The sequence below is a fragment of the Eurosta solidaginis genome, chromosome 1 (genome assembly GCF_040869045.1).
Source record: "Eurosta solidaginis isolate ZX-2024a chromosome 1, ASM4086904v1, whole genome shotgun sequence".
NCBI classification, from domain to species: domain Eukaryota; kingdom Metazoa; phylum Arthropoda; class Insecta; order Diptera; family Tephritidae; genus Eurosta; species Eurosta solidaginis.
Window position 1 is genome coordinate 312,174,082 of NC_090319.1, and position 23,682 is coordinate 312,197,763.

Sequence of the window (23,682 nt, forward strand, 5' to 3'; positions counted from 1 at the left end):
GATATCGACCAAAATGTGGACCAGGGTGACACAGAACATCTTCTGTCGTACACGTTTGTCAATTGATTGGTCAAAAAAGGTCCTTATAATCCGACCGATAAAGCATATATAAACGCAATTTTTATGAAATTGAATGGTGATAAATTGGCTACAAGTCCACATTTTTTTTTATACTCAGCTGAGCAGAGCTCACAGAGTATATTAACTTTGTTCGCATAACGGTAATCCGTAACGGCATAACTTATCGAGATAGATATAGACTTCTATATATCAAAATTATCTGGGTGAAAAAAGAAATTCATTTAGCCATGTCCGTCCGTCCGTCCGTCTGTCCGTCCGCCTTTAAACACGATAACTTGAGTAAATTTTGAGGTATCTTGATGAAATTTTGTACGTAAGTTTCTAGGCGCTCATCTCAGATCGCTATTTAAAATGAACGAAATCGGACTACAAACACGCCCACTTTTTCGATATCGAAAATTTCGAAAAGCCGAAAAAGTGCGATAATTCATTACCAAAGACGGCTAAAGCGATAAAACTTGATACGTGCGTTGACCTTATGACGCAAAATAGAAAATTAGATAAATTTTTGACAATGGGCGTGGCACCGCCCACTTTTAAAATAAGGTAATTTAAAAGTTTTGCAAGCTGTAATTTGGCAGTCGTTGAAGATATCACGATGAAATTTGGTAGGCACGTTACTCCTTTTACTATATGTGTGCTAAATAAAAATTAGCGAAATCGGCCTAAAAACTATCTAGGTTCTCTATGGGTTCTAGATAGAAAGAATACCCCTAAAAAATGTCATAACCCGAACACAAACAATTACATTAAAAATTATTATGTTTTAATGTTTATTTTAAATAAACTATACAATGCAGGACCCTTTCCTCACACGACTCAACTAATAAGCCAAACAACGTGCTTGCGCTAGCGTGTGTGTTGTGCCTTTGTGTTTAAGGGCACAGTCGCTTTTCCGCGCGTATTTGACTAAAGCGGTTAGCGCCCACATTCAGATGTAGCTGCAACCGCAGCCGCAATGTTTTGTGGCAAGTATGAAAGCATGCAAATTACTGTAAACAATACTATGCGTAGCGTAACAGTTGCACCTAGCAAATTAAAGTTTCACACAAAAATTGTAGAAATACATGCATTTGGTGTCACCAAAAATTTTATAGTACGAAACTCAACTGCCAATTTGTTATGTGACTGAAATGGGCGGAATTTTCATTTAAAATAAACAGTGACGCTTATGTAGTTAATTGGTAAAATGACGCTTAGAAAAGCGCTGTAATGGAAATTGTGTTGTTTTCGTACATAAATATTAGCATATACATAACTATAAATTCTTTTATATTTTAAAGTGAGTAACGTTAAACATTACTTGCACGTCTATACGAAAGAAGATTTAACGATGAGCTGTACGAGCTCTACGCAGACATCAACATAGTCCAGCGAATTAAAAAAAAAGAAAGTGTTCCTATCGGAACCCTATGGAAGCAGAGGTAGAGGGCGGCCCTCACTCCGTTAGAAAGACCAGTTGGAAAACGATTTAAACTCCCTTGGTGTGACCAATTGGCACCGGTTGGCAGAGAGAAGGAGCGACTGGCGCGCCTTGTTGAACGGCCATAACCGTTTAAACGGTTAAGCGCCAATTAAATTAGTTAGTAAGTGAGTAACGTTAAAGTACGTGGAATGAAATTTTACCATGAAAGTGATCCGCTGGCCCGAGAGCCTCTGACTATCATAACATATGTAATCTTACTTACTCACTTAATTGGCGCTTAACCGTTTAAACGTTTATGGCCGTCCAACAAGTCGCTTCTTTTCTCTGCCAACCGGTGGCAATTGGTCATACCATGGGAAATTAAATTATTTTTCACCTGGTCCTTCCAGCGTAGTGGGGGCCGCCATCATCCTTTGCTTCCAAAGGCGGGTTCCGATAGAAACACTTTCTTAGCCGGTGCCTCATCTTTCATTCGCATAACATGGCCTAGCCAGCGCAGACGCTGCGTTTTAATTTCCTGGACTATATTGATGTCTGCGTATAGCTCGTACAGCTCATCATTAAATCTCTTTTGGTACTCACCACCGCCAACCCGTAGAGGTCCATAAATATTTTGAGAAACTTTTCTATCGAACATCCCCAGTTCCGCTTCATCTAATGGTGTCATGGTCCATGCTTATGCACCATGAAGCAGGACGGGAGCGATAAGTGACTTGTAAAGTATGATTTTCATTTGCCGAGAGAGGACTTTAATTTTCAAATTGCCTACCTAGTCCAAAGTAGCATTTATTGGCAATAGTGATTCTTCGCTGGATTTCAGAGCTGATGTTGTTCTAAGGGTCGATGCTGGTTTCCAAATAAACGAAGTCTTTTACTATTTCGAAATTATGGCTGCCAACAGCAGCGTGGTTGCTAAGGCACATATGCGCTGACTCTTTGCTCGATGACAGCAAGTACTTCGTTTTGTCCTCATTCACCATCAAACCCATCTTTACCGCTTCTTTTTCCAGTTTGGAGTAAGCAGAACTAACGGCGCAGGTGTTTGGGCTGATGGTATCAACGTCATCAGCATATGACAGTAATTCCGCGCTTTTTTGGAATATTGTTCCAGAGCGGTTATGTTATTGCTCCTATTTAGGGAAAATTTCGTTGGGTCTGTAAAATAAAAAAAAATAAAGTACATACAAGACGCGATAACATTCGAAGAGATTTTTGGGCGAGATTCTCTTCCAATTTTCGTCATGCGCCTTTTAATTTTTCTTTCATGACTTGCGGGATGGGACCTATATGTTTTACGCTAACTCCGAATGACATCCGCCGGGCAGATTATTTTTTACTGAGAAGATTTTCATGGCGTTAATACTCATAGTGTTTGCCAAATCACAGTCGTTAGGCGATCCCGCTTAGAAAAACTTTTTCTAATTAAAAAAAACTTGTTTTTAAATTTTTAATGCTGCTTTGCCTGGGAATTGAACCCCTTTTGTTGTTGTGGGCGGAATACCAAACACCACGGCGGCCACCAACATGTACTGATATAAACCTGACCGAAAGTGTTTCAAACCTTCCACAACTACTCCGCAAGTCATATGAGTATGGTTATTTTCACTTGTGCTGTGGACATTGGTCATCAACCAACTGCTCAGATGGTTCATTAGACCCGTCAAATTTACGGCGTACGCAGATGACGTTGCAGTTGGCAAAAGTTGAAAGTGTCTCTTTGATGGATCGGGTGCTTCGGGGTATACATACCTGGATATCTAATATCGGGTTTAGTGCTAACGCAGAAAAGACGCATATAGTATTGTTGACTAGGAGGTATTAAAGTCACGAATTGGTCTAGACCCAAGCTAGATGGTGCGATCATACAGCAGAAATCTTGTTCCAAATATTTAGGAATGATTCTAGACAATAAGTTTCCGTGGAAGCTAAACGTGGAGGAGAGAATGAAGAAGGCCTCAACCCCAGTTAATGTATGTAAAATTATGCTGGGGTGTACATGGAGTCCACAGCTCTCTCTCATTTGATGTTTCCAGAAATTTCAAAACCCATCCTATATTATAGAATCCTTGTTTGATAAGCGGCAACAAAAAAAACGTATCTCAAAAAATTTCGTTAAATGGCAGACGAGGCCGATGGTTACAATGTAAAGGTGGTGGTAGAGCCTGAGGTCAATGTAGTTTTTTCAGGCGTAAGTAGCCTTGATTAAAGCAGTAGAAACACTGGAAAAAAATGCCTTAAACTGCATCCGCATTAATGTACACATTAACAGTCAAGCAGCAATTAAGGCTAAAAATGTGTTAGATTGTAAGCAATGGAAAGAATCGAGATAAGGAGAAGTATATTTCTGTACACATATTGGGTTCCGTGGCATATGGGAACAGATGGAAATGACAAAACGATTGAGTTAGCTAAACAGGGTGCATCGTTCGAATCTTGTACCGTAGGCGTTTCAATCAGATTAAAAGGAGGCGAGAGCTGCAAGTGATCGACCTGGTAGGAAAAGCTTGGAACCAAGCAAGGAGCTGCAAATTGTCGAAGATCACTTTCAGCAGGTCTGATATCCTTAGACTTACAAAGTTACTTCTATTATTTAAAAGAGGGGATTGTAGTTTCATGGTAGGTATTTTGACTGAACACGGCCTTTCGGCGTCACATGCTCTTAAACAAGACCATATCAGTTACAGCAGATGATGGAAGTGCGGGTTAGAGAAGGAAACTTTCAAGCACTTTTTGTAATTATACCCTGCGCTCGGAAGGGGTATTGCTCTAGCTATAAGGAGTAGCACAGCTATCAGATCTAGAAGCGGAATGTGGCACAGATTCTCGAAGGCTTCTAGTATTTGCCAAGAAAAAGTTAGACGTTAGAGTTAATTCATAAGGTAGGTCTTGGTTTCTAAAATTTTTTTCAGTTTGGTCGTTGAGCATACTTCTGGCAACAAAATGGACCCACACAGTCTATCTCAGATCCTCACGTAGCAGCCACTTCAACTTAACCTCAATTTGAATTTTCGAATTTTAACAAGTTTTTTCTATCAAGTTGCCGGAAAAAAAATTTTAAACAATTTAGTTGACCAAATTTGATATAAAATAAAAATAAAAATATAAACGCTTCGCGCAATTTATTTTCAGGCCGAACTTCTCTTCCAATTTGTATCATACACATTTAAATTTTTTTTTTAAATTATGTTAATTTTTAATTTTTTTAAATTATGTTATTTTGCCCTGGTGTTGAAACCAGGATAATCGGTGAAGTGGACGGAGCACGCTAGCATCACATCACAGTGCACAGTGGAATTTTGCATGATTTAGACGCGAAAAATATAAAAAATTTCTTATCTTGTTCAAACCATGAAGCAAAGTTTCCAAGGAAGTTAACTTTGGTGTAATCCTTTGGAATCCATCTCATACAAAGTTTGATAAACAAATTCGAACTTTACTGCAGCATTCATCATACAATCCCTCGTCTCTATTCACTCCCTCCCTAAAACAGTACACATGTGGTCTAAAACGGCTTTATCCTTTTGCTTTTGGCCATATTCTGCAACCCACACCCGATACAACTCCCTCTTTGTGATCATCATTATATCAAAAGGGGGACCTACGGGGATGAAGTTTCCTTGGACTCTCGTTAGAGGATATTGATGAGAATTTGTGAAATTGAAAAATTATTGTGGTACAGCGTGGTTCAAACTTTTGACAGGCTTTTCACGGTTTTATATATTTTCAGCACAAAAATAATACACATTAAATAACTCATAATTTCGCAAAAGATGCTCAACCAAAAGACTTTTGAACACTTGCAAAATAATATAATTATGTGTAGATTTTAAATAACCAAAAAAAACAAGTAAGGAAGGTTAAGTTCGGGTGTAGCCGAACATTACATACTCAGTTGAGAGCTATGGTGACAACATAAGGGAAAATAACCATGTAGAAAAATGAACCGAGGGAAACCCTGGAATGTGTTTGTATGACATGCGTATCAAATGAAAGGCATTAAAGAGTATTTTATGAGGGAGTGGGCCATAGTTCTATAGGTGGACGCCATTTAGGGATATAGCCATAAAGGTGGATCAGGGTTGACTCTAGAATGCGTTTGTACGATATGGGTATCAAATGAAAGGTGTTAATGAGTATTTTAAAAGGGAGTAATCCTTAGTTCCATAGGTGGACGCCGTTTCGAGATATCGCCATAAAGGTGGACCAGAGGTGACCCTAGAATTTGTTTGTACAATATGGGTATCAAAATTATTTATTTATTTATTTATTTATTTATTTATTTATTTATTTATTTATTTAAGTTCAGTCTACAGAATTTAATTCTTACAGACTAGGTATAATACGCAGTTAATCAATTAAAAATAGTGTATAATTTTAATTTAAATATACTTATACTATCATTAAACTCAATAACGCTTGCATAGGTATTGCATAATCTAACGCTCCTAGCAATCGGTTCGTTCATGGCGTAATTAGTAGAGTGGAATGTGTCTACCAATAAGCGATTATTTCTTAAGGTACGAGGCGGGTCATATAAATTGACCAAATTAGATAAGTCGTCACAGTGTATGTTATTATTAATGACATTATAAATAAAAAGTATTGAGAAGTATATTCTCCTATCATATAGGGACTGCAAGCCCATTAGTTTCCGTCTACCAATATAAGAAGGAAGATTACCTTGCCACGGTAACTTTCTTAGAGCAAATTTCGTGAAAACTTTTTGAACTCTTTCGATTTTGTTTGAGTGGGTTTCATAGTATGGGCACCATATTAGAGAACAATACTCTAGTCTGCTTCGAACAAGAGATATGTAAAGAGCTTTTAAAGTGCAAGGATCTCTGAAATCCATTGAATTTCTTCTTATGAACCCTATCATAGAAAAAGCTTTTGATACTATTAAGTCAATGTGTTGAGAAAATGTTAGCTTTGAGTCGAAAATAACACCCAAATCTTTCATTTTGGTACTTCTAGCTAGAGCACAATTGTCTATATTGTAACTAAATATTATGTTGTTAGACTTCCTAGAGAAGGTGACAACACAGCATTTATTGATGTTCAGTTTGAGACAATTCAAAGTGCACCACTGATTCAGTGAATTGAGATCGACTTGTAACTTATGGCTATCACTTGCATCACGAACGGTACAAAAAAGTTTGACGTCATCCGCGAACATTAGGCACTTAGCGAATTTAAAGCAATTCGGTAGGTCGTTAATAAATAAAAGAAATAGCAGTGGTCCGCAGTGAGTACCCTGAGGTATACCTGACCACGCGTCGATAAATAGTCTTGAGGTTGTATTCCCTAACTTAATAAATAGTTTCCTGTTTGACAGAAAACTAGCGAAGAAATTAATGAGAATGCCACTAACTCCGTAACCTCGTAACTTCTGCAAAAGTATGGTATGACATACCTTATCGAAGGCTTTGGAGAAGTCTGTGTAAATCACATCAAGTTGTGCCTGCTTTCCGAACGCACCCACTATACTATTCGATAATAGGGTCAAGTTCGAACAGGTTGATCTTCCAGGAAAGAAGCCGTGTTGATCTTTAGAGATAAAATCCCGAACATGGTCAAATAACTTTGATTGGATTATGTAGTCGAACAATTTGGCCAGTGTCCCCTGTATAACGATAGGCCTATAATTACAAACATCATTACGATCACCAGACTTAAAGACCGGAACAATGTGACATAACTTCCACTGGTCGAGGAAAGTACCCTTATTGATACAATGCTGGAAAAGCTGGGATATGGGATTAGCTAAAGTATAGCAGCAACGCTTGAAAAATACAGGCGCAAATCCCTCGGAGTCATGTTTGGAACTGGACTTTAGCGATGAAATAGCGGATAGTACATCCTCTTCGGCGATTGAAAAGGAGGTTATAAAAGGTAAAGGTATGGAATGAAATGTAGGCGATATAGGAATGCTATGATTCTCATAAACTTTCTGAAAAAACTTTGCAAACAAGTCGCAGGACTCGACAGTATTATCAGAGATAGCGCCATCATATTCCAAGTTCGTTGGGAATCCATTTGTTTTCCTCCTGGAATCTATGAATTTCCAAAATCCTCTCGGATTGGACTTTAAATTCGTTTCAACGGTATACATATAGTGCCTAAATAAGAAGTTATGAAGATGATCATACTCCTTTCTTAAATGAATGAAGTTAAGACGATTGATTTCAGAACTATTATTCTTGAACTTCTTAAAAGCCTTATTCTTTTTATTTCTCAAGTTAGAGAGTCTTAGATTGAACCAAGGTGGCTTGTTTTTAGCTGCGCATCTTTTTAGGGGAACAAAATTAGAGATGGCTTCAGAAAAAATGGAACACAATATCTCGTAAGAAGTATTAATGAGTATTTTAAAAGGGCGTGGACCTAAGTTCTATAGATGGACGCCTTTTCGAGATATCGCCGTAAAGATGGACCAGGGGTGACTCTAGAATGCGTTTGTACGATATGGGTATCAAATGAAAGGTGTTAATGAGCATTTTAAAAAGGAGTAATCCTTAGTTCCATAGGTGGACGGCGTTTCGAGATATCGCCATAAAGGTGGACCAGGGGTGACTCTATACTTTGTTTGTACGATATGGGTATCAAATGAAAGGTGTTAATGAGTATTTTTAAAAGGGAGTGGGCCTTCGTTTTATAGGTGTTCGCCTTTTCGAGATATCGCCATAAAGGTGGACCAGGGGTGACTTTAGAATTTGTTTGTATGATATGGGTATCAAAAGAAAGGTGTTAATGATTATTTTAAAAGGGCGTGGGGCTTAGTTCTATAGGTGGACCCCTTTTCGAGATATCGCCATAAAGGTGGACCAGGGGTGACTCTAGAATTCGTTTGTGCAATATGGGTATCAAACGAAAGGAGTTAATGAGTATTTTAAGAGGGAGTGGGCCTTAGTTCTATAGGTGGACGTCTTTTCGAGATATCGCCATAAAGATGGACCAGGTGTGACTCTAGAATGCGTTTGTACGATATGGGTATCAAATGAAAGGTGTTAATGAGTATTTTAAGAGGGAGTGGGCTTTTCTGGACCAGGGGTGACTCTAGACTTTGTTTGTACGATATGGGTATCAAATGAAAGGTGTTAATGAGTATTTTTTAAAAGGGAGTGGGCCTTCGTTCTATAGGTGTTCGCCTTTTCGAAATATCGCCATAAAGGTGGACCAGGGGTTCTAGAATGAGTTTGTACGATATGGGTATCAAACTAAAGGTATTAATGAGAGTTTTAAAAGGGAGTGGTGGTAGTTGTATATGTGAAGGCGTTTTCCAGATATCGCCCAAAATGTGGACCAGGGTGACCCAGAACATCATCTGTTGGATACCGCTAATTTATTTATATATGTAATACCTTCCAAGATTTTAAGGGTTTTTTATTTCGCCCTGCAGAACTTTTTCATTTTCTTCTACTTAATATGGTAGGTGTCACAACCATTTTATAAAGTTTTTTCTAAAGTTATATTTCGCGTCAATAAAACAATCCAATTACCTTACCATGTTTCATCCCTTTTTTCGTATTTGGTATAGAATTATGGCATTTTTTCATTTTTCGTAATTTTCGATATCGAAAAAGTGGGCGTGGTCATAGTCGGATTTCGTTCATTTTTCATACCAAGATAAAGTGAGCTCAGAAAAGTACGTGAACTGAGTTTAGTAAAGATATATCGATTTTTGCTCAAGTTATCGTGTTAACGGTCATGCGGAAGGACAGACGGACGACTGTGTATAAAAACTGGGCGTGGCATCAACCGATTTCGCCCATTTTCACAGAAAACAGTTAACGCCATAAAATCTATGCCCCTACCAAATTTCAAAAGGATTGGTTTTGTTCGATTGATTTTTGTTCGACTTATGGCGTTAAAAGTATCCTAGACAAATTAAATGAAAAAGGGCGGAGCCACTCCCATTTTTAAATTTTCTTTTATTTTTGTATTTTGTTGCACCATATCATTAATGGAGTTGAATCTTGACATAATTTACTTATATACTGTAAAGATATTAAATTTTTTGTTAAAATTTTACTTAAAAAAAAAAAATTTTTTAAAAGTGGGCGTGGTCCTTCTCCGATTTTGCTAATTTTTATTAAGCGTACATATAGTAATAAGGGTAACGTTCCTGCCAAATTTCATCATGATATCTTCAACGACTGCCAAACTACAGCTTGCAGAACTTCTAAATTACCTTCTTTTAAAAGTGGGCGGTGCCACGCCCATTGTCCAAAATTTTACTAGTTTTCTATTTTGCGTCATAAGTTCAACTCATCTACCAAGCTTCGTCGCTTTATCGGTCTTTTGTAATGAATTATCGCACTTTTTCGGTTTTTCGAAATTTTCGATATCGAAAAAGTGGGCGTGGTTATAGTCCGATATCGTTCATTTTAAATAGCGATCTGAGATGAGTGCTCAGGAACCTACATACCAAATTTCATCAAGATACCTCAAAATTTACTCAAGTTATCGTGTTAACGGACGGACGGACGGACATGGCTCAATCAAATTTTTTCTCGATCCTGATTATTTTGATATATATATATAAGTCTATATCTATCTCGATTCCTTTATATATGTACAACCAACCGTTATCCAATCAAACTTAATATACTCTGTGAGCTCTGCTCAACTGAGTATAAAAAGATTTAGCTTTTGTTTCACCACAAAGTTTTATTTCATTTTAAACCACGCGTTAGCGTGCTCCGCCTGCCACACCGTATGCCCTGGTTTCGCACCCCGGGCAAAGCAACATCAAAGTTTTAGAAATAAAGTTTTTAAATTAGAAGAAAATGTTTCTAAGGGGGTCGCCCCTCGGCAGTGTTTGGTAAGCGCTCCGGGTGTATTTCTGCCACGAAAAGCTCTCAGTGAAAACTCATCTGCCTTGCAGATGCCGTTCAGGGTAGGCATAAAACATATAGGTCCCGTCCGGCCAATTTGTAGTGAAAATCAAGAGGAGCATGACGCAAATTGGAAGAGAAGCTCGGCCTTATATCTCTTCGGAGGTTATCGCGCCTTACATTTATTTTTTTATTTTTGACAATTACCGTTACATACTCTGGACATTTGAAAATCACAAAAACAAAAAAAAAAAAAAAAAATTATTTGAAAATTTTTAATTTTTTTTCGCGTCTAAACCAAGCAAACATGTCACTGTGCGGTGGCCTTGCTTATTCCTGTTCGTTGCTGTACCTACGTTTATACGTTATCATCAAAAATATCTTTCCCATTTACCCTGAATATTTGCAATTTTAAACAAACTTAGGCTCATCTTCGTATTTCAATTTATTTTCTATGCTACTTTAGGGTTCTTCGTTCAAAATCTTTAATAAATATATGTGTATGTACATGTTCATGTTCATATCTCGCGCTGTTTACAGATTTACCGCAGTTACATTTTATAACCCTTTCCACTTGGGTAAACAAGTATTTATTTGTCTAGCATTTCATTTTAGATTTTCATTTCTATTTTATCTATAAAAAACCATCTCTCTTAAAATAGTCGGCAAAAGGAAATTGGAGTGCAAAGTGCAGCCAAAATAAATGCGTACCCGAGAGCTTATCTGTACCTTTGCAATCGTGCCGTTGTTGTCGTTTCCGACTCTAACCCCATCTTTGTTTGTTGTCACAAGTACGAGTTGTCTATATAAGTAAATATTATATTACTTTTGTTGACTCTTTTATTTTTTTTCGCAGTTTGCTAGTTAGTGGCCCTTAGTCGTCATTTAACCAACTACCACAAATTCCGAATGTTTTCACTAAAGCTTTTGCAGACTATTTGCTTGTTTGTTATCACAGCTAAGCCATCTTTGCGTTGGGAAATGGTATTTCACTTCTTCTTGATAGAGTTTCAGACCAAAATGGAAGTGGATTTAACGCTTTATAAATATTTTTCAAAGCTTCTTTAAGGCAAAATAAAAACTAGAAAATTGTAATCCAAGTTGGTAGTAGACAGATATACGGTGTATTTGTATGTAGTAAGTATGCTACACGCTGCCCAACGAACATTTTGAGTATTGCTTGCATGCACGAAATTACTACCTGGTAATCATGAAATTTACTATGATCTTAGCCATTCATTAATTGAATAAATAGCTGTTAAGCTACTCAAGTTTAATTTTACAATATAATATACACGCCAATAAGGAGCACTTAAGGAAATCACGTCATCCTCCGTTACTGTATTCCACCCAGTGGAGGCTTTCCCATTAGTCTAGTCTGGCAAAGCTGTTATCTATGTGAGTACTTTCTTGGCTGGCTTCTTCCATATCGTTTTTACAATATTACCCAAACAGCGATTTCGGTGGACCAGGTAGGGCAGGTACGCGGCTACCCTGTGGAAAGGAAAACCTTTGGAATGGATTTTCAGGTTAAATTAGAAGCGGTAATAGAAATTTGTTACAGATGCATACCACGGCGACATCTTATATTCAGTATCAGTATAAACACTGCAGTCAAACTAACTAGTTGTATACTAGAAGAATACTAGTTTGCCAAACATTCCAACTAGTATATGTTCTGTAATTTTTACATATTAGCAACTGGTATTTTTAACACGGCGATGTCCTACGAAATATTTCTAGTAGAAATGGAAGGGATCGGTTAAGGACCACGCAATCGCAACACGCTGCAACGCAGTGACATCAGGTTTGGTCATGTCAGCATTATAGGAACCTTCCCCTAAAACTTACGTCAACTAGATTACACCACATCTATTTTCTCTATAGAAAACAAGTTCTTAATCAGAATCCCAGAGGCATGTTTTTGATAACGCCACTTACCTAGACTCTGACGCTGAAGCGGCAATAAAAGCCCTCGAGGGTAAGAAAACTTAATCAAAATTAGCAATAAAATGCAGACATACCCTAAACGAACTTGCATCGTGGTGCGAAAGCGCTGTTGTATGAGTCTCAGGTTACGGAGGTGTCCACGGGAAATATGATGCCGATGAACTAGCAAGGATAGCTACTGAACAGACAGAGCTAAGCTAGCTGATCATCACATCATTTTTTACCAAGAAGGCAAATTGCAGATGGAACGCACATGCGAGGTGTCCAAACAAACCTGACCTGAGAACCGAACTAGGTTCCTTATTAACCTCAACGGCATCTCCTTAGGTCAACTGATCGGGGTACTAACAGGCCACTACCTGATGGAAATACATGGCGAACGCATATGAATTCCAACCAATGATTTATGTCGGAGCTGGAGGGATGGAGAGGAGATAGAAAGCGTCGATCACTTCCTCTGTAGATGCCGTGCACTGGTCAGTATATCTATGGAATATCTGAATAAACATTTCATCGACTTCCTAGCAGAACTTAGCTCTGCGGAAATCGAAAACATTCTACGCTACATCAGAAGGACAAATTGGTTAAAATTTTTACACATCTAAAGAAGGAAGGGCTTTAGCCAACCTGGTGGTAGCTACCGTCCTAATTGTGCCCCTCACATTGCAATGAAAGCTTCCACAAAATAATGAAAATAAAATTTAATTGGCAATATCAAATAATATACATACATATCATATCTACATATGTAAAATTTGGTCTATGAGTTTTTATGCTTAAAAGGATATTTTTATTTAATAAATTAAATTGCTTTTCTAAAGCTCATATTTTTTAAATTCCTTAAAAAATTGTAAACTATTTAATGCATTCATATTCTAAAAGCAGTTATCGGCTAAAGAAAAACGATTTAAATAAATAACAAAAGGAAAGCAATGGCGGAAAAAGTTAAAAACGTTTGAAATAAAAATAAAAATATCAAAGTGAGACCACAAAAACCGCGAAAGTGGTTGAAAAAATTAAAATAACTTTTTTTGGCTCAAACGCTTCTCTTACCTCAACGCTGACACTTAAGCTGATTGCAGACAGCCATCTAGCGCGGCAGCGTGATTTTAAAAAGTTTGATTTTTATGAGAATTTCGGGTAGTCGTAAAACTGTAGAGAGAAGTTCGTTAATTATTAAGGCTGGGTACAAGTTCGTCTCATTTTATGTACCTAAACTGATATTCGACTGGAACCTTCAAGCACTGCTACATTTTAGACAAAAAGCTTTGAAAATGGTAATGAACGTTTCTTTATCTTACGAAGCAGTTGGCCGGCCGATTGCATGCTACACGTCCCCGATATGGTCGCCTAAATTTACTGACTGGAAGACAATACAGGCCTGCCAAAATACTGCTGAATCGCTACGGGCTGTCTTCTTATGTACCCAGAACACCATCTACATAATGAGGCGAGAGTAATCCCTATTAGGGAGAGAAATGAAATGCTAACCAAAAAGTTTCTGTTTAATATCCAGAAACCTTGGTATCTTAACAGACATCTGATTGATGAGGCTATACCGCCCAGGGTCATCTCCGTAAGTATTATGAGGAAATACGGCACCTGAGAATGCAGCCGTATGAAGAAAAAAAAGCACAAGCAGGTCCTTAGTGATATCCACAAACAGGCGTCGGACCTCTATGCCAGGAATCGTCCGGCGAATAGAGTACTTCAAGAAAAATACCCAGAACTAGCGGAGGAGTAACGCCCTCTCCCTAGGGAAACGCGCGTCACTCTAGCTCAACTTCGATTAGGTTACTGTAACAGGTTAAACTCTTAACTATCCAGAATCAACCCCAACATACAAAATGTATGTCCTGCTTGCAATGTGTCCCCACATGACACCAACCATCTCTTGGAACCAACGTCTCTAACACCCCTCCCATTATGGTCCAGCCCTGTTGAATCAGTAAGTTTCCTTGGACTCCCGTTAGAGAAAATTGATGACAATTTGTGATTGGTCACACCTATTGGATGGGGCGAAGCACTGTACAATAACAAGAATAACAGACAGAAAGCTGTCAAACCTCTTGGAGGGTTGGGGCAATAAGGAGTATGATCCAATTTCGATGGACATTTCATGATCAAGGCTCCAATTCGTATTACGCCAGCACTAGAGCTAAGCTATTTGGAGCTAAACTATTCAGAATCAATCAGACACCGATTGCTGCACGAATCTTAGCACTCTGGTCTATATGATACCTCTTATGAATGCACAGGCGCATCATTGTGGATAAAACAAGTGTGATAACTTCTGCATAGGCGTCAAAATTACAAATAGAACCGATTATCTGATTTTTAATTGACTATTGTGGTCTCATCTATCTATCACCGGTTGAAGATAGCCAGCAAAATTCGTCGCCATATTGAACATCCTGTTAAAACATTAAAAAGTAGCCATCTTGAACATCCTGTCAGGCAGCTGGCGGATAAGATATCACACTTGTTTTATCCAAAATAAGGCACATTTTGTAACATCTATAAAAAAAAAAAAAAAAAAAAATGAAATGAAAAAACCAGTTTTGTTGTTTTTGAAATTTGATATTTAAATTTAGGTTTAATAGTATGCTCAGAAAAATTATAAATTTTATATTTTACACTGCATTACCGACAGTTTCCGATGATTAAGGGTTTTTCTCAATCTAGAATAGAAATTTTTTATAATCTTAATAATATCATAAACCTGAAAGCTTGGATGTTTCGATGTCCAGACATTTGTCTTCGTGACCCAATTACGTCAGAACGTCTAAATGGATTTAAAATTTTGCAAGCAAATAACTTGGTTGGATGGAAAGCTCTACTGGCTACTTATGTTTACAAAAGAGGGTCCTACATGCGCTGGCAACCGCTACATTTCAGTCAGATTGGAGGAGCTCCAAATTAAAATCGCAATAATTACAATCGAAAAGGTTCGAGAAAACTGAGAAAATGTAATCAAAAAATACAATGGCTCAGTACATATACAAAATTTGTATATGAATTTTAATTATATAGGTAAGCCCAATTGTCCTTCAGCCTTAATTTTGCTATCTTGAAGGTATTGGAAAGGAAATTGTGTGAAAGTCATGAAATGCCTCAGTCCCTAACCACAACCTGCTAAAATCCTGGATTCAATATCTGTTGATCATCGGCCCAACAATATTTGTACCAATGTGCTGAAGTTGACTGTTCTATACCCCGCCGTTCCATTCCTAGGTAAATGGCAGCCGGTTGCTTGGCAACTCCAAAGCGAGTTCCAAGCCTTTTTTAGTATGACGTTTCAATGATTATTGTTATCTTAATATCGGATTAAATTAATTTGACCAATCTTTTCTCCCAGCCGTTGCAGCAGTCTGTGATACATTGCTGACAACAAAAAGCTAGATTCGATATTGTTTTCACCAACCAAGTTTTCTCAACGATAAGCACCTTTTCACGTTGATACCTCGATGTATCTTACTTAAATTCTGGGCTCCTTGACAAAGCGATAAGGTACGAGATAGATTTTAATTACGCTCCGTTTTACTCCAATTTTCACTGAAATTTTCATTCCAATTTTAACTCCAATTTCAACTAGATAAGCCGTGGTCATATCGAGCCCATTTTGTAATGATTCCGAGACTATCTTCGGATTATTTCACGATTTTCCTTTGGTTGTTTCAGGTCTGTTTCTATATCACTACGGAACTCTTTGATGATCATTTTTGAACATTTCGGGACACATTTATGAATGCTTTTGAATGATACGGCTACTTTGCAATTATTTTTGGACCATTTCGAAATAGTTTTCTGATTAATTTTGGCTACATATAGGAGCTATTTTGAAACAAATTTGCAGCTATTTCAGCTTGATTTCCGATAATAACTTCTGGAATATTCGAAGCCATTCCGGGAACTATTCGTGATTATTTCCATTTTTTAAAGCCTATTTCGCGCCCGTTTGGGATCTTTTCATATGTATTTCGTTGCTATTTCAAGACTACCTAGGGATCGTTTCAGGATTATTTAAGGGATTTCTTGGGAATAAGTCAAGATTATTTCGAATGGTTTATGGATTTTTTTGGGATTTTTTGGGGACTGTTTAAGATCATTTCCTTGGTTGTTTCCGGAATAATAACGCAGTCCTTTCAAAATTTTTCTTGAGCCTTTTCATATTATTTCGGGTATTTTGAAGTTTATTTTCGAGATTATTTCGGGAAGATTTCAGGCCGTCTCGCAATTTTTTAGCGTACGATCTCAAGAATATTTCGGAAATATTAAAGGTTTTTTTCTTAAAATTATTTTCCTAAAGGTACGTATATTTAAAATTAATATAGAATACTTCATTGAATCCTTTCATTTAGTCCACTAATTATCTTTGTGTCAAATTTCACATAATTTCGTGGGCGCGATTGAGTCACAGAAGCAAATACCCCGGCAGCTTACTGTTCAAAATTTCACTATAATAATTAATAATTCGTGCTTAACATAGATTTTTAACTAATGATTATAAGAAAATCTAAAGTTTTGGGGATAGTTACAGAATTATCTCAGTATTATTTTTGAGATAATTTTGCAACCGTTTCGTGAATATTTTGGGACTACCTTTGAAACAATTCAGGACTTTTGGGACCATTTTGCTGCTATTTTTGTTATTTCTTCTATTTAATATCTATTTTTCCCGCTCTCTACCCCTCTGTCTCTCATTATCTTTCCTCTCCCCACTGGCTCATCCCTCTCTCTGTCTATCTCCCTATGTCTCTAACTTCACCTTTTCCTCTCACTTTTCCTTTGTCTCCCCCTCTACCCTCTCCATTTTTCTTGCATTGCTTAGGACTGCATTATATATTTTATATATTTTTGCAAATATGCATGCTCTACTTAAGTTAAAATCAAGCAAAGCTAAATTTAATCGCGGTCAAAACAAATACCAAACCACTCCCAACCCTGAAGGAAAACCATTCCTCAGTATCGTATGTACTTACTTACGTATAGTATTTAGTGCCAGGTGTATACTCACGTCTACACATAATGCAACCACACAGCTAGGAAGCTCAAAAGCTATTCTGTTTCTTTGTTGCTTATGTAAGCAATTGACCAGGCACTTGGCACTGTAAAATGACCAACAGCTAGGAAAACGTTTACCAAGAATAGCTAACAAGCAACAATACAAACTAGGAAATATCTCTTGAATTGTTATTTGCAGTATGTGACTTTTTCGATGTGTTTGCTGTCAGAAATTGCCAACACAGTAAGGAAAACTTTCTCTAGGGATGATGGCCTCAAAGTTTAAATTATTTTATTGTTGTTAATGTTTTCGGTTTGATTGTAAGACGTCAGTTGGTTGGTTCACAAATTTGTTGATCAAGTTGATATTTGTTGTTATTGAAACTCAGGTCTGTAGATGGTATCAATTTAAGCAGTAGCTTTTATTGGTCAAAATTTGTTAAGTTAAAATGAGTAAACAAATTTGTATAGGTACATAGATACGTGTATACCCCTTTGAGTGCTTGGCATCCATGAGAATAAGATTATATTAAGTACGAAAGTGTGTTTACGGTTTTACGTTCGGTCTCTGATGTGTAAGTATATTTGTTCACGGTACGGAGGAATCCAGAATGTAAGCGTAAGGTGAGTATTACAGTAAGCTCAGGCTTTGGAAGGGGTTTGCCATGGGGGAGTATATAATGTAAGCGTAAAACAATTTACTTTGTAGAGTTAATTTGAGCGATATCAGACAGTAGATTAAGGCAAGCCAAGGAAAGGAAAGGAAGCAGAAGAAGGAAATGAAAAAAAAAGAGGTGAAAGGAATGATTAGAAACTGAAACCGTACCCGGAACGAGTTGCGAATATTCGAGGTGCTAACGGTTTTTTATCGATGAGTTATAGGTTTGTTTTCAACGGGTTTTGGGCATGTTATGCAATTCTTATCGACGAGCTATCATCTGTTTTAGGTGCAATTACGACGTGTTATCGATTAGTTACAGTAATGCTATAAATTTTTTATCGATAACAAATGTTAAATATTAGTTACCGATGTTTTACTATACATATAACTTGATATCGAAAAGTTATTCATTTTTTTTTTAAATGTCGTCAATTTGCTATCGACGTATTAAGTGATCTTTTTTCTATGACTTGTCGTTTTATTTCTCAGAAACTGATAAAACTTCAATACAAAAGCGATTACACACCTGTAATCCTGTCAAAAATAAGCCGATAAGAAACCAATAAGAGGCCAATGATACGGCTACAGTAAGCCGATAACAAACCGATAACTTGACGGTAACAATTCGCAATAGAAACCAAGTCTATAATCAAATAAGTAAGGAAGGTTAAGTTCGGGTGTAACCGAACAATACATTCTCAGCTGAGAGCTTTGGAGACAAAATAAGGGAAAATCACCATGTTGTAAACAGAACCTAGGGTAACCCTGGAATGTGTTTGTATGACATGTGTATCAAATGGAAGGTATTAAAGAGTGTTTTAAAAGGGAATGGGCCATAGTTCTACAGGTGAACGTCTTTTAGAGATATCGCCATAAAGGTGGACCAGGAGTGACTCTAGAATGGGTTTGCACGATATGGGTATCAAATGAAAGGTTTTAATTAGTATGTTAAAAGGGAGTGGGCCTTAGTTCTATAGGTGGATGCGTTTTCGGGATATCGCAATGAAGGTGGACCAGGGGTGACTCTAGAATGTGTTTGTACGATATGAGAATCAAATGAAAGGTGCTAATGAGTATTTTAAAAGGAAGGGGGCGTTAGTTCTACAGGTGGACGCCTTTTCGGGATATCGCCATAAAGGTGGATCAGGGGTGACTCTGTAATGTGTTTGTACGATATGGATATCATATCAAAGGTGTTAATGAGTGTTTTAAAGGGCGTAAGCCTTAATTCTATAGGCGGACGCCTTATTGAGATATCGCCCTAGAGGTGGACCAGGAGTGACTCTGGAATTTGTTTGTACGATATGGATATCAAATGAAAGGTATTAAGGAGTGTTTTAAAAGGGAGTGGGCATTAGTTATATAGGTGGACGCCTTTTAGAGATATCGCCGTAAAGGTGGACCAGTGGTGACTCTGTAATATGTTTGTACGATATGGGTATCAAATGAAAGGGTCCGTCTATAAAAAATTTTTGAGTGCCATCACTTTTCATGGGAACCTGAACTTCTGAACTTCGATTTGGTAGGCGGGCACATTACCACCACTCTACGGCGCCCATATTACATGCTCGATATGTGGCTGTATCGTAATAAATATAAGTAAAAAAAAAAAAACGGTAGAATGGACCCAATTGCCACTTAGAAACTTAATACTGCCATAAATGTTAATATATAAATTTCATATTTGTTTTGCACAAACGAGGAAGTCGAAATTGCACCCAAACACATTCACACTTGCATACAAGCGCAGTTTTGTAATAAACATACAGAGTGTGAAAAGTGAAAGAAAATTGTTTGAGCTGAAATTGGAGCTTATATTGGTTTCTGTTTCAATTCTTATATTTTACAATTTGCCAAAAGGCGCATCTTCTTCTCGTGTTGTGGTTGTTGTTGCTGTAGGATTTTCATTTTTTCATTGTCTTCCATACTACAGACACAAGCACATAGCAATGCCCTTCGATAGTCAGTTCTATCTTTTTCATCTTGGTTGTGCAACTTTATAGTTGGTGTATTCTTTGAATTTTGCTATCGGCAAAGCGCATCCCTTTTGTGTGAAAAGATTTTGCTTTTTTTTTGTTAAGTTTTCAATTAGCTTTAATTGCGTTGCTTCAAAAATGTAAGTGTCATTGGCAAACGTGCTGGAAACTATCGCGGAAGAAGTTTTCTTTAACACAAATCTACACAATAGTTCTGTGGGAAAAGAAACAAACAAAAAAGAGTTGAAAGGATTGCATTCAAGATAAATTGGAATTTTATTATATATATACATAAAGATATAAATATGCGTTAAGGTGGTCCACATTAATCAAGTAAACGATATTTTTAGTCTTACCCGTTTGCACGGTAATTCCTAGCTCAAAAATATCACATACAAATTTTGGTTTTGGCTGATAAGGGTTCTATGTATTAGAGATATACGCCGCCGCCGCCGCCGCCGCCGATTTCTGTCGTTTTTCGCACGCCGCCGCCTAATGTCAAAAATATCGGCGCGGCGGCGGCGGCGGCGGCGGTGTCCGACGCGATACTATATTTTCTACTCGTTTAAGACTGCCTAGGCCATTTATTGTTCATGTCGAAAATTGGTCGGATATGGTCGAAAGTGACATCAACGGATGCGCATCACTGCCAGTTATAAGAAACTAATTTCGAAATTTAACTATTTCTAACTCTTCAAAAGTTATTTAAAAAAACAGGCGCTTTAGATGTCAGCTTAACACGGACTTTGCATCACCCGCCCAACTCACCAAGTTATTAAAACAAAACACTAAAAGAAAAGTTATAAGTTAATTTCAAATTGTCCCGAAGTTGTTAAACCAAATTACGCAAAAAAAGTTGGGGATTAAAAAAAAATTATATTGCGATTGGCTGAAACTTACGGCTTACGCAGATGACGTTGCAATTGTCATAAGTGGAAAGTGCCTTCCAAGGATTAGTTCTTTGATGGATCGGGCCCTTCGGGATATTCATACCTGGGCATCTAATGTCGGGTTGAAATTCAATGCGGAGAAGACGGATATGGTCTTGTTTACAAAGAGGTACAAGGTCCCAAATGGGACCAGGCCTAAGTTCAGAGGGGTGACCTTACAGGAGAAACCTTGCACAAAATATCTAGGAATCATCCTAGACAGTAAGCTGTCATGGAAGCTCAACGTGGAGGAGAGGGTCAAGAAGGCCCCAACGGTACTCTATGCATGTAAAAAAATGCTGGGATGTACGTGAGGCCTATCGCCCGCTCTTTCTCATTGGGTTTTTACAGCGATTGTAAGCCCTATTCTATACTATGGAGTTCTTGTTTGGTGGAAAGCCACACAAAAAACAACATACCTCAAAAAATTAGATGGGGTATGCAGACTATCGATGCTCAGCATTACGGGAGCCCTAAAAACAACCCCGACGGCTGCACTGTATTCCATTCTGTACATCCCACATATAGACCTGGTAGCAAAGAACAAAGCATTAACGATCGCAACCAGGCTCGGTGCTTCGGGGCAGCTTGAGCGCTGACCATATGGCCATAGTAGTGTAGCGTCATCAATCACAGGACGAACAGACTACTCGAGACCCTATCTGCGCTTCGAGGGAGATCTTAAGGCCACAATAGAGGTAGACGGTTGGCGCAAGGGTGCGCAAATGGCGGACGAGGCGATACATGTGTACACCGATGTTTCCAAAGTAGTGGAAAGAGTGGGGTCTGCGGTATACTGCGCTGATCCGGAAATAAGCAGATCCTACAGGCTGCCGGATTACTGTAGTGTTTTCCAATCGGAAATATTGGCCGTAACCAAAGCAGTAGAAACCCTGGAAGAGAATAGCTTAAGCTGTAACCGTGTTAACTTTTATATTGACAGTCAAGCAGCAATTAAGGCAATAATCTCGCATAGCACAGCACCTAAATGCGTGTTAGAGTGTAAGCAGTCTCTGGAGAGAATCGGGACAGGGAGGAGCATACATCTATATTGGGTCCCAGGGCATATGAGAATAGATGGGTATGAAAAAGCGGACGAACTAGCTAAAAAGGGCGCATCCCTTGAAGCTTGCTCCGTAGATGTCCCAATTAAATTGGGCGAGATTAAGCGAAGGCGAGAGGTGCACATGATCGACCAAGCGGGAAAGGCGTGGGTTCAATCGCGGGGCTGTAAAGTGTCGAAGATTATGTTTAGGCTTACAACCTTAGACTAACACAGTTGCTTCTATCATTAAAAAGAGAGGACTATAGACTCATGACGGGTATTCTGACTAGACACTGCCTTCTGGCGTCACATGCGTTTAAATTAGGCTTGGTCAGTGACAGCAGATGTAGGCAGTACGGGTTGGAGGAGGAAACGATCGAGCATGTTATGTGATCGTGCGCTGCACTTGCCCGGCTAAGACTCCAGCTATTAGGAGCGATACAGCTATCAGATCTGGAAGCAGCAAGTGGCTTAAGTCCTAGGAACTTCTAGTATTTGCCAAGAGGACGGAGTTATTTTATAACATAGGTCCTGGTTTTTGATAGGGTTTTCAGTTTGGTCGTTAAAACAAACTTCTGGTAATACTACGGACTCAACCAGTCTACATGAGGTCCTCATGGACCGGCCAGTTAAACCTACCTACATACCGGGCTGAAAGAATAAGCGAAATCTGTGATGCAAAATCCTTTATCCTTAATCCTGATTCTTACCTCATACTTAAGTTACGGATATATTTACGTATGAGAAGGGTTTGAAAAATCACTTGGGCTTAAATTCAAACATATGTTGTTTATTTGCGAAACTAAACCATAGCATCTGAAATGTTAATTTTGATTTTCACACTTCATCCTTCAACATCCAAATCTCCCGGTTTAACATTTCTTAAAGTTGGCGGCCCTATACAAAACTAGTTCTTTGGAGTGCATCACATTGATTTTAGTTTATAAACCAAGTTTAAATATCACCTACACGTTACGGCTCCTTTTACAAATGTGAATACGTAGGCACATATTTGAACCAGGTAACGCTTCTTCCTTCGCAAGAACACTCAAAGTGGTGAAGCAAAAGCTTTCCCAAGACTGTCGAACTAATGACTGTGTGTGCTGCTACCCTAACGTAGTGGACAGTCCAACTAGTCTGAAAACTGAAGCTACGCGTTCATCCATAATGAGCTCTCATATCATAAGGCCGGAAAACAGCAGTTAACATCTTTCAACTTAAAATCGGTCGACCTTCATTCTGAAATATCGCCTTGATTTAACGAAGACTATTGAAATCAATGTTGTGAACACAAACGTCTCCAAACGTTTGGTTTACATTTAAAAAATTTTATTCAGGGTCCTTGTAAAGTTTTAATTATGGAGATGCGCCGAGGATTAAACGATTTTCACCCATTCCGAAATGACATCCACTTGGACTGCTTATGATTTCGAGGGCGGCATCCTTGGCCGAATAGTCGCTCCCTAACATTTCAAGGTGTTTCCCTGGTGTAGCTCGGCAGCATAGTGCGACAAAAATATCCGTTAGAAAGTCTTCGGAGCTACACCTAGAGCTTCTAGGAAAGTGACGTCGAAGAAGGTATGAGTTCGAAGTGGCAGTCCTATAGCTTCTGTGCTGGCATATGGTGTGAGGTTCAGGAGGCGTGATAGCGACTGCTGGTCGAGATTGCTACTGTTCGCACATCGGGAATTATAGCTCTGAAAAACAGCCGAAAAAACTGGAGGCGCCGTTTGCCACGAGAGTCATGAGTATTAATAGACCATTAACAGCAACCGT

The 23,682-nt window shown here is 38.2% G+C and overlaps 1 protein-coding gene across 13 annotated transcripts in view; it reads left to right on the forward strand.

Moving 5' to 3' along the window:
- The window catches only part of LOC137237648 (uncharacterized), a 548,551-nt gene that overhangs the window by 319,940 nt on the left and 204,929 nt on the right, over nt 1-23,682 (forward strand). The window lies entirely within an intron of this gene.